The 11,342-nt window shown below is 49.4% G+C and overlaps 1 protein-coding gene across 4 annotated transcripts in view; it reads left to right on the top strand.

The window, feature by feature from the left end:
- The first annotated feature begins 158 nt into the window (after nt 1-158).
- PHTF2 (putative homeodomain transcription factor 2) overlaps nt 159-11,342 on the top strand; it is a 173,303-nt gene continuing 162,119 nt past the window's right edge. For 2 of the 4 annotated variants that reach the window (XM_088468818.1, XM_088468816.1), the window contains exon 1: nt 159-400. The gene's annotated coding sequence lies outside the window, so the exon portion shown is untranslated. The remainder of the gene's footprint in view (nt 401-11,342) is intronic. The other 2 variants (XM_088468817.1, XM_088468819.1) reach the window with 1 other exon arrangement.

The raw sequence follows: 11,342 nt of genomic DNA, 5'->3' as shown, positions 1-11,342 counted from the left end.
TAGGTTGTCTTTCCCGAAACCAAGATGGACGCCAGATTAATTCCAAGGGAGCTTTAGACACGCGCCCACCATATTTGTTATGGAAAAAAAAAAAAAGATATCAGCTGCTGGGGGAGTCTTTGTCTGACTACCTCCAATAGCTTCTCCGTGCGCTGCTGCGGGTCCGCCTCAACTACGCCAAGTGTCCTAGCAACTCTCTGATTGGTCAACCCTCTATGACGCAACCGTCGTTACCAGGGGGAGAATCTTGCGCGTGCCAGTGGGCGGCTCGTGCCCGGTGTACTGAGGCGAAGGAACGCGCGTACCGGCAGCGCGGACACAGGGCTCATGCCGGACTGAGCAGTGAGGTCCTGTCCGGTGCCCGTGGCGGGAGGAGACGGAGTCGGCTCCGGGGCTGCAGGTAACCGAGGAGACACCTTGTAGACTGTAGTCCTTGTAAAACGTTGCGCTCATGTATCCGCTGTCTGTAATAACAGTGACCCAGTGTGCCAGCTGCTCATCAACAGGCTTTTGCCTCCTCTGTTTTAACTCTCCCTGCACCGCACACACATGTCCTGTCACATACCTGCTGCTCTGTATCACACATGTCTTGTTACACAGATGACCTTTCTTTTCACATGTCGTGGGGTGACTTGTCCTAGCCGTGTACATGTAATAACCGTGTTCTGCTAGCCTGCCACCCACAGCTGCCCCCTCTCTCACTTACAGAGGATACTAGAATATCCTTTATACAGATTTTACACAGCTACATTATGCTTATAGTAAAGCTGTATAGCTACCAGAGTGACTGTATCATGTGCCGTCACTATCTTTTACTTTTTCTCTTGCAAATTATGTTTATATTTAAATAATGTGTGTATGATGTATATAGTGGCAGCATATTCTATTTTGCGCTTTACATTTGAAAACAAACGGTAATAAAACAAGACTGGGTAATGAGACAGACATAGAAGGGCCCTTACAATCTGTGTATATTTATAATTGTGTGTATAAAATACCTGGGTGAAATTTTTTTTCTTTGTTTAATTATAAGCATTTCAAACAGTCTTTTTAAAATAATTAAGAAATTAGGGTTAGTGTATGTCCTGGTGATTGCAATGCATACCATTTTATAATGTTTTGTGACTATAGGACTTAAAGGGCGGAATTCAATTGATTCCTGCCCCCGACGGAGCTATTCAATTCTTGCTCCTGTCGGGCGCGATCAGCTGCTAGCGCTATATTTCAGCTCGCAGCCCCAGGGGGATGCGAGCTGAAATGTGCGAAAAGTGACCTGTTTGGGCGAACAAACGGCACTTTTCGTGGTTGTGCCCAGCACTTTGGTCGGGTTTAGCTGCTTTACGCGGCTAAACCTGACTTCTATGGACGCAATCCGCACGAAAAACGGCATCAATTGAATAGCGGCCCGCAATCTCCTGTCACTTTAGACGGGAGATCCGGACTGCGTAATCAATTGAATTCCGACCAAACCATTTCATGATAGATATACATTTCCATGTGCATTATGTCTGTTTTGTTTTTTATTTTTCTTAAACATAAAAGTGTAGCAAAATAAGAAGTTATCTTGTTAAAAGCCAAACATAGGATGGTTGCTTGTATTTAATGAATATTAGTTTAGGATTGTTTATTAGTGAAGTTAAGTAGCTCAGATGTGCACTACTTACACATTACAAGTAGCTGAATATATAGGAGAACAATGGCACAAGTACGCACATGTTGCTTCCCAGAACATTATGATAATTATACATCCCAGCTACAAGTTGCTTGGTACACATTATGGTATATATGAATGTGTCCCTTTGTCTATAAAGTTCTGTCAGCTAAAAAAAAAACAAAAAAAAAACTCCTCCTCCCCCTCCCAAAGCACTAGTAAGGTCATACACAGGAGATATATTTGGCCTTTAGTAAAAGCCGGATAAGGGTTCCTGGGGTTTTGGATGGAGAGTGAGGACTGGCTCTGTACATTTCGGGTCTTCAGTCTGAGAACAGGCTAATTAGTACATGCACCTGTAAGAGGCTGATAAAGGTGTGTCAGGATTTTGACTGTGTCTCGCTACCCATGGAAAGAGGCAGCAGGCCTGTTTAGGGACAATGGGTGAAGATGTGTTATAGCGGCACTTATCGTGCTGCTGTAACGCTTCCTGCTTCTAAAATTTACAGAGGCGAAGCAGGAAGCACTGACAATTGGCCGGAGTGGGGGAATGAAAACTCCCCCCTCCGGCAATCCCTGCTAGAGCGCACAGCGCATCAGCCTAGTGCTAATGTGCAGTGTCTACTCCTGGCCGGCTCCACTGAGCATGCGTGTAATCTCGCTAGCATCGTAAGATGCCGCGTGTAGCGTTTGAGCCGGCAGCCCTCGCAGCAGGGACAGCGCTGTCCCTGCTGTGGGGATAGGGCATCGCCAGGCTGCAGCTGTCGATAGCAATAGCTGCAGCGGACGGAACGGTCAGGCGAACTGTCCGTTCATACATAGCCCTGCCCATTGGAGCTGTTGTCTTATAGATAGCAGCACCAATAATGACGAGCGTATAGCGCCCCTGTCATTCACCGCCCAGCCCCCATCATACATGGGGGAGAAGGAGTATGAGCGCACATAATGTGCACCGATGCCACTTCGGCGGTTAATACATCTCCATTGTGATTTAATGACCTTGAGTACTGTGCACATGCCTATGTTTATGGTAGGGGCATTAGGTCCTTCCACTTATTAGAGAGGTAACGTCTACGTTTAGAGCCCAGACGGGTTAGGATTTTATTTTATGTTTTCTTTTACTGCACAATAAACTAGCTTTGGCTAATTTCACGGAAACCCTGGATTGGTGTGTTGTTTCCTGGCTGCTGTATGTTTGGAAGTGCGATGTTTGTAGCTGCAGGATCTTGGGTGTGAATGAACCTCTCGGCGCAAAACCCAAACCCTACCATCAGCCGAAACAACTTACTCTGACTCATCGGACAACACCACAAGTTACCTGCTGAATACGCGTTTGGTACCTCTTGCATTGAATGTGCGCGTGGCCCGAAAAGTGGGTGTGGCCATTGATAAGGGGGCGTGTCTATAAGACGCGTCCCCTTTTCGTTACTCTTGGCGGCGTGCCCGGCACTTATGTACACGCCGGGCAGCCGCCAAGCGCTGCCGACAGGGAGAATAGATGCCGGGTGCATGCGCCCGGCGTCTATTCTCAGGGGGTGACCGGGTCACCACACATTTCCCTACCTGTGGGACACTGCGACCCGCGGGTGAAGACTGCATCCGCAGGGTGTGAGGGCAGGGTGCTTTTTGCCCTCCAGAAGGAGGGCAGTGTCCCGCGCCCCGCTAAAACAGCCTAGCGGGAATGCTACTTGTCTTTACCACGGGCTATTCTGGTCACGATCCTTAAGCACCCATGGTCTGCCACTGCGTTGGTTATGGTGGGTGGTAATGCATTCCATGAGATATTCCCGGTACACACATGATACCGTAGATCGAGTAATGTTGAATGTCTGCCCAACTTCAGAAATGAAATGTCCCATTCGTCGGGCACCCACTATCGTGCCCCATTCGAACTCCGATAATTCACGTTGTCTTGCCATGAGCAGCCTAGCTGGTTTTCAAACTGACTCACGAGATGTCATATTACAACTGTTGCAGGTATTGGCATTTCGAATACGTCCGTACGGACACGCCACTTCTCCTTATCTTTAAATACTGATATCCCATGACTTTTTATATATTATAATATAAAATCAGGGCTCGACAAATCCCAGTTGCCATGGTGACTAAAGCTGCATACACACGGTACGATCTGTACCACCAATGACTTGAAAGATATCTTTCAGTGAAGTCATCCTGCCACATCTACGAACAGGCAAAGCTGACAATATCGTGCCAGTTGGCCTGCATGTATGGACGCTCATAGATATCGTTATCATTCATGCGGGAACGCGCATCATTGGTCGTTCAGTGCATAAAAATGAACGATATCGTTATCATTCATAGATATCGTACCATGTGTGCTTTGAGTCCTGGCGACTAAGGTTTCCAAGAGCCAAGTACTAATTCTGGATGTTGTGTGCCTGTCACATGAGGACCGAGTACTTGCCGCTGCAGTACTGCTGGCACGATGAAGGAGGAGTGTGATACCTGTGGGAGCTAGATGCTGACTGTGCAGTTGCAGCGTCTTGTTCTAATCCCGCCATGGAGGGTCATTATAATATCATGATGCATGGTAATAGTAATTGTCTGCTGAAAGAGCTATTGCAGGCTTCGCACATAGGGAGGAATTCAATTGGCTGCGGAAAAGTGATAATTAAACGTGTGAAGTTTTACACACATTTCGCTGCTTTTGGTGTGATCATTTTGTGGCTTTCGGCATTGCACGCTCTAGTTTTTCGCACAATCCTATTGCAAAAGCTGTGATGCGGCAATTGTGCAATAATTTTTTGTTTCTTTTACCGCGATGAGTATAGGTAAAAATGGGGGAAACTGCCTGTACCCCAAAAAATTGCAAACTTATATAGGATAGCATAAAAGTGTATTAGTGGTCCTAATAAAAGCATTTGGGGTTCTTAAAAATGGTCAAATGGCTGTTATATGCATTTTTCTAAAACACTCAAATAATTATAGGAGTTTTTTTTTTTTTTTTTTTAAATTGGGGATTCATAAAAAATGCCTATAAGTATATATTTGAGTCATTTAAACACGTTTTTAAAAGCCCTTCAAAATGGAGTTTGTATATTCTCCGTGCTTGCGTGGGTTTCCTCCGGGTACTCCGGTTTCCTCCCACACTCCAAAATATACTGGTAGGTTAATTGGCTCCCAACACAAATTAACCCTAGTGTGTATGTGTCTGATAGGGAATATAGATTGTAAGCTCTACTGGGGCAGGGACTGATGTGAATGGCCAAATATTCTCTCTGTAAAGCGCTGCGGAATATGTGTGCGCTATATAAATACCTGGTAATAATAATAATAATTTCTAACACTCACCTGTAATCTTAAAAACAACTGTCCCATTCATATAGCACTCCCATATACCTGTCTCGCATCAATTAAGCCATTTTCCTGCACTTTGCACTTTTTCACCCCAAAAATTACATGTAATCTTTTGGGCAAATTAAGCTAATTAAAAAATATATTTTGCCTAAATAGTCGTTAAGGAGGGGTGTCCCAGTCGTTTTTTTTCACAACTTATCACCCACTCAGGATGTGGTGAAACTTTAACCAACTTTTTGCTATGAAAAATTCGTACATGAGAGAAACGCGGCTAATAGGTTTGCCCAATAAGTATTTTTTCACCGAAAAGCGGCTTATTGCAGCTGTCTGAGTCCCTTATCAGCTTCTGGCTGCTTTCACTGTTTTGTCTGCACTCTGCTGCTACATTTTCTTCTTGGAGAGGGAAACTGTACTATGTAACATAATGTTAATTTAGGCCCTAGTGTGTGGCATATTTTGAAGTGGGGGCAGGTATAGGCTTGTGGCAGAATCTGATGACAATTGAAGAGGCAAGTGTGGTGATCTGATGGCATGAGAGGAGGTTGAGGGACACTGAATGGGCGTTTGTAGTAGTCGTCTATAGCGTTTCCGCTAGGCTGTTTTAGCGGGGCACCGCACCCTGCCAGATTTCAAAAGGACAGAATGTGCCCTGCCCTTTTGGTGGAACCCCGCTAAAACATGGCGGGTGCCGTCCCCACCTGCAGGCTGCTGTCACGTGGGTGGGAAAAACATTGGTATAGCGATTACAGCCGGTGGATAAATGCCAGGCACATGGCGCTCATCTATTCAGAGTCGGGAAAGCTTGGGGGCAGCCCGGCATGTCTGTAAGTGATGAAAATGGTGTGTGTGCAGGAGTGCCCCTTTCTAGGTTTGGCGCTGGACCTAACTGGAACACTAGTCTATACTAGTTTTCATATATTTTGATTTATATATACTGAGTCTGGCTTTCAAGCTGGCTCCTAGATTTTACAAAATTTTGTTGAGCCCTGTTTATCTATCTCTGTGCTCATAGTGATACAGTAGATCTGTTTGCATTACAGAAGACTTGCAAGGAATACATTCAATTTAGATATTTAGTCCTATATGAGAATATTTGACTGTTGTACTTTGCAGTAAGTTAATATATTTTTTTTATTTGTTTTCCCCTCCATTATAAAACTAAAGAAAAAATACAAATATTTTGTCTGGCACCTATTTTAATTATTGGTGATTAGCAATCACAAAGGAGACTCTGATTTTCTATAATTTGCTAAATTTAACTGATGCACCTGTTTAGAGGGGGGCTAGAATTAGCCCCTGAAGTTTTCTACATGCAGCTGTGGCTGCTCATCTGGATGTACAGCATGGACAGTCAGTACTGACGTCCATGCTGTCTTCCCTACACCCCCGCCGGTCCCAGAACGCCGGTACTGATCCGGGGATGCTGGTAGGCATCTGGGGTCACAGCTAGCGGTGACCCCAGATGTTTGGGACCATGGCCAGGTAAGCAGCGGGGTCCCGCGGTGGGTCCCTGCTGAACACATGGTCCAGAGTCCCCAGGCAGGGGGCTCCCTGGGGACTGGCTGCAGCGTGGAGCCAGGTTTCGGACCTGCGCTTCCACTACTCCCCAGTAGCAGTAGCGCTGCGGCGTCCCAGGGGTTAATTGCATGCCAGGGGAGCGCGCCTTCCCTGTAACACAGCCGGCGCCTCTCCCGCTGCACACAGCCCTCTCCGCTCTGCTGACTGGCCCTGTGGCAGCGCTCCTCCCCCAGGCCGGCCTCCTCTCTGCTCCTCGGTGGCCATCTTTTGCTGGAAGCATGGTGAGCGCTGCTGGACACTGAAGATCGGTGGCATCGCGGTCTGGGTCCCCCGGCCTACCTCTCCTCCATTGGTTCAGGTCTGTGTATGCAGTGCTGTGTCCTACCAGGCTCTGTGTCTGCGTAGTTGAGAATCAGCGCTGATAGTGCAGGAATTTATTTCTTTGCATTGCATGTGACTTCTGCTAGCGTCTGCTGCCTGTACTTTCACTTTCTACTCTCAGCCTTTTCATTGTCCCTGTTCATCTTCTGCTAAAGCCCTTGCGGTGCGGTGCTTGCAGGGTGGTTCTCCCGCTATACTAACAAGTATCAGTGAGAGGGGTCACATACTTACCATCATGTCTGAGAGTGACTTTCCTCTCCAGCTTTTGTGTACTAAGTGTAAGGTACCAATAGCGGAGGGGGCGGGTAACGCGGAGGGGCTATGTCGGCAGTGTTATTTATTGGCGCGGCCAATTACTGTCACGGCTCCAGTACAGGAGCTGCCCTGGGCTTGTTTCGCCAAAGCGCTTACAACCCTCGTGGGCCAGTTAGCTCAGCTGCCTACCTTCCCACAGATGGGATTGTCCCAGCAGTCGGTGTCGTCGCCCATGCAGGGTTTCCCGAGACAATTGATGATACCCCACAGTCTCCCTATTTCCCCTCCTCAGGGCTCTCAGGAGCCTGCGTGGGTTAATTCACTGACAAGCTCTGTACAGCATTTGTCGGACGTGTTACAAGGGGAGTCTGTGTTGCGGCCTCACAAGCGGCTGGTGGCGTCTGTCTGCTCCTTATGAGGATGACGACGGGACGTCCGATGATGGGGAGATCCTGGATCTTTCTGACCAAGAACCTCCCCGTACTAAACAGTCGGACGCTAAGTCTAAGGTTTATATTCCTGGCCTTATTCGTGCAGTCCGCACTGCTTTAGTTATTGAGGATGATGAGCCTCCGGTGTCAAAATCCAAATATGCCTTTTTCAAGGATGTTAAGGTTAACGCCACAGGGTTTCCTCTTTCGGGTCAATTAGTGGACCACTTAGAGGAGGCGTGGAAACATCCAGGCAAACTGTATCAACCTGAAAGGCGTTTAGCAGTGGCGTATCCGTTTACAGATAATTATTTTGCTAAATGGGAATCCCCGCCACAGGTGGATTCACATGTGACGCGCCTGGTCCGAAGTGCCACGTTGCTCATGCCCTCCATGTCCTCCTTAAAGGATGCCACGGACCGTAAGGTGGAAATCTGCCTAAAGTCAGTTTATTCCCTTGCGGGGGGGGGGGCAGCCAGGCTGGCTATGGCACTTGTTGGGTAGCCAGAGCTATGGAGCGCTGGGTAGATACTTTAGAGGCGTCTTTCGATTCCGACTGTTCGGCTGAACAGACCGAGTTGATAGGCAATCTCAGGAATTCGGCCACTTACATTAACGAAGCGGCTTTAGATATCAGTACCCTGACTTCACGGATTTCTTCGGCTGCAGTAGCGGCTCGTCGCTCCTTATGGTTGCGATCTTGGAAGGCGGACGCTGATTCCAAAAAGGGCCTTGAAGACTTGCCTTTTAATGGAGAAGTCCTATTTGGTCCGGATCTGGACAAAATTGTAGCCACGCTGGCGGCAGCCAAATCGGCATGTCTCCCGTCTGCTGCAGTTCCTTTCAGTTCAGGTACGTCGGCCTTACAGGGCCCAGGGTAGGCCTAAAGCACAGTCCTTTCCCCAACAGGCTGGCCCCAAGAAGTCGGCCAAGCCCCGGAAGCAGGCCTGGAGTACCAGACGTCCGGCCCCTAAGTCCGATGACAAACCTGCGGCCTGATGGTCCGGGCCTCCCTTTGGGGGATCACAAAGTGGGAGGCCGCCTGCTACGGTTCGCCCAGTGTTGGTCGGTAACCACGACAGACAGTTGGGTTCACGAGGTGGTTTCTCATGGGTATGCCCTCTCCTTCCGGCACAGGCCCCCGTCCCGATTCTTCACCACGGGTCTTCCATCAGACCGGAACAAAGCCACGGAACTGCGGAAGGTTTTGCACACTATGCTCCAGGCTGGAGTTATAGTGCCTGTTCCTTTTACCCAGAGGGGCCTGGGTTTCTATTCCAATCTATTTTTCGTGCAGAAACCCATTGGGTCGTACCGTCCGATACTCAACCTCAAAGCACTCAACAAGTCCTTGCGGGTGCCGAGGTTTCGGATGGAGACTCTACGGTCCACCATTCTGGCGCTGGAACCTGGGGATTACATGGTGGTGTTGGACATACAGGACACCTATCTGCATGTCCCTATTCTTTTGCGCCATCAACAGTTGCAATCCGCAATCCGCAACGATCACTTCCAGTTCCGGGCGTTACCTTTTGGCTTGGCGACAGCACCATGTGTGTTCACCAAGGTGATGGCGGTCATGGCGGCTTCCCTGCGGCTGCAGGGAGTCCCCATGTTGCCGTACTTAGACGACCTACTGTTGGTAGCAGGGTCCCCGGAGCTCCTTCTACACCATTTGGATCTGACGATTGCAGTACTGCAATGGCACGGCTGGTTGATAAACTGGCAAAAGTCCACCCTGATCCCGTCTCAGAGGATTCTGCACCTCGGAGCCTTGTTGGATTCCAGTCAGCAGAGGATCTTTGTGATGGGGGAAAAGATCTCTGCCTTGCAATTGAGGGTGCGCAGTTGTCTGCAGAGTCGCCGTGTGTCTCTTCACTCGGCAATGAGGTTACTGGGCTCCATGGTGTCCGTATTCGACATGGTGGAATATGCCCAGTTTCACTCCAGACCTCTGCAGCAATTGGTCCTGTCCAAATGGAATGGACTGCCTCAGAGTCTAATGTCCCAGACAATGGTGCTCACTCCGGAGGTTCGCCTGTCCCTTGCCTGGTGGTTGCAGACGACCAATCTCAACAAGGGTCGTCCGTTTTGGGTGGCGAACTGGGTCCTGTTGACAACGGACGCCAGTCTTCGGGGCTGGGGAGCGGTCACGGGTCCACACTTGTTCCAGGGCAGATGGACTCAGGCGGAAAAGGAGCTTCCAATAAACATCTTGCAACTCCGCGTCGTTTTCAATGCTCTCCAGCAGGCCCATCGGGTTCTCCAGGGTCATCCCGTGCACGTCCAGTCGGAGAACGCCACCACCGTGGCCTACATAAATCGGCAAGGAGGAACCCGAAGTCGGGCAGCACTCGTAGAGGTGTCCCCCATCCTGATCTGGGCGGAGCGCAATCTCCCGGCCATATCAGCGGTATTCATCCCGGGAGTCCTCAACTGGGAGGCCGACTTTCTCAGTCGCCAGGACGTTCATCCAGGGGAATGGTCTTTGCACCAGGACGTCTTTCAACTTCTGGTGGACAGGTGGGGTCTTCCAGAGATCGACCTCATGGCATCACGGCGCAACAACGGGTCTCGCACAAGAGACGAAAAGGCGTCTCTGGTGGATGCTCTGTCTGTCCAGTGGACGTTCCGGTTTGCTTATCTCTTTCCTCCGTTTTCCCTGCTTCCACGGGTAATCTGGAAATTCAAACAGGAAGGAGGGATGCTCCTGTTGATAGCTCCCGCATGGCCCAGACGGCACTGGTTCTCAGACCATCAGGGTCTGTCCGTGGACAGTCCTCTGCGGTTGACTATGCTAAGAGCTCGGAAACAGTCTTCAGCAAGAATATACCATTGTGTGTGGCATACGTTCTTCCAGTGGTGTCGACCGAGAGGTTATGCACCTCGGGAGTTCCGTTTGTCTAGAGTGCTAGCCTTCCTACAAGCGGGACTAGACCATGGGCTTCGCCTTGCTTCTTTGAAGGTGCAGGTATCTGCCCTGTCTGTCTGGTTCCATCGTAGGATTGCTACAATCCCTGATGTGCACACCTTTATGCAAGGTGTTCCTCGAATTCAGCCGCCATTTGTTCCACCGGTGGCGCCTTGGGATTTGGCGGTGGTCCTGAGGGCTCTCCAGGGACCGCCGTTCGAACCACTGGGCTCAGTGGATCTTAAATGGCTAACAGCCAAAACTGTTTCCTTCTGGCCATCGCTTCGGCCAGACGTGTTTCTGATTTAGGGGCTCTCTCTTGTAGACCCCCTTTCTTGATTTTTTTCATGGGAACAGGGCAGGGCTGCGCACTCGTCCGGATATTCTTCCCAAAGTTGTTTCCCGTTTTCATATCAACGAGGAAATCATTGTGCCGGCTTTTAACTCGCCTGACCTTTCAGTGGGTGAGGCTACTTTGGATGTTGTGCGTGCCTTGTATGTCCTCTATGGCTTCCGTAAAAAGGGTTGGCCTGCTTCAAAGCAAACTTTGGCAGGTTGGATCCGTATGGCAATTTCAGAAGCTTATCTTCATGAAGGCCTGCCGGTTCCATCTTCTGTGAGGGCTCATTCCACTAGGTCTGTGGGTCCTGTGTTGGCAGCTCGACGTGGTGCCTCTGCAGTCCAGACCTGCAAGGCTGCCACGTGGTCCTCTGTCCATACCTTTGTGAGGTATTACAGGTTTGACACCTTTGCCTCTCAGGATGCTTCCTTCGGGCGGCGGATTCTCCTTTCAGCACAGGAGCGTCCCCACCCTTGAAGGATACTGCTTTGGGACATCCCCAAGGTATCCTGTGGATACCCTATGGACCCTGAA

Source organism: Taudactylus pleione, unplaced genomic scaffold (assembly GCF_031769625.1).
Source record: "Taudactylus pleione unplaced genomic scaffold, aTauple2 ptg000086l, whole genome shotgun sequence".
Classification (NCBI taxonomy): domain Eukaryota; kingdom Metazoa; phylum Chordata; class Amphibia; order Anura; family Myobatrachidae; genus Taudactylus; species Taudactylus pleione.
The sequence above is the reverse complement of the archived record's forward strand: the minus strand, read 5'-3'. Positions and strand labels throughout refer to the sequence as shown.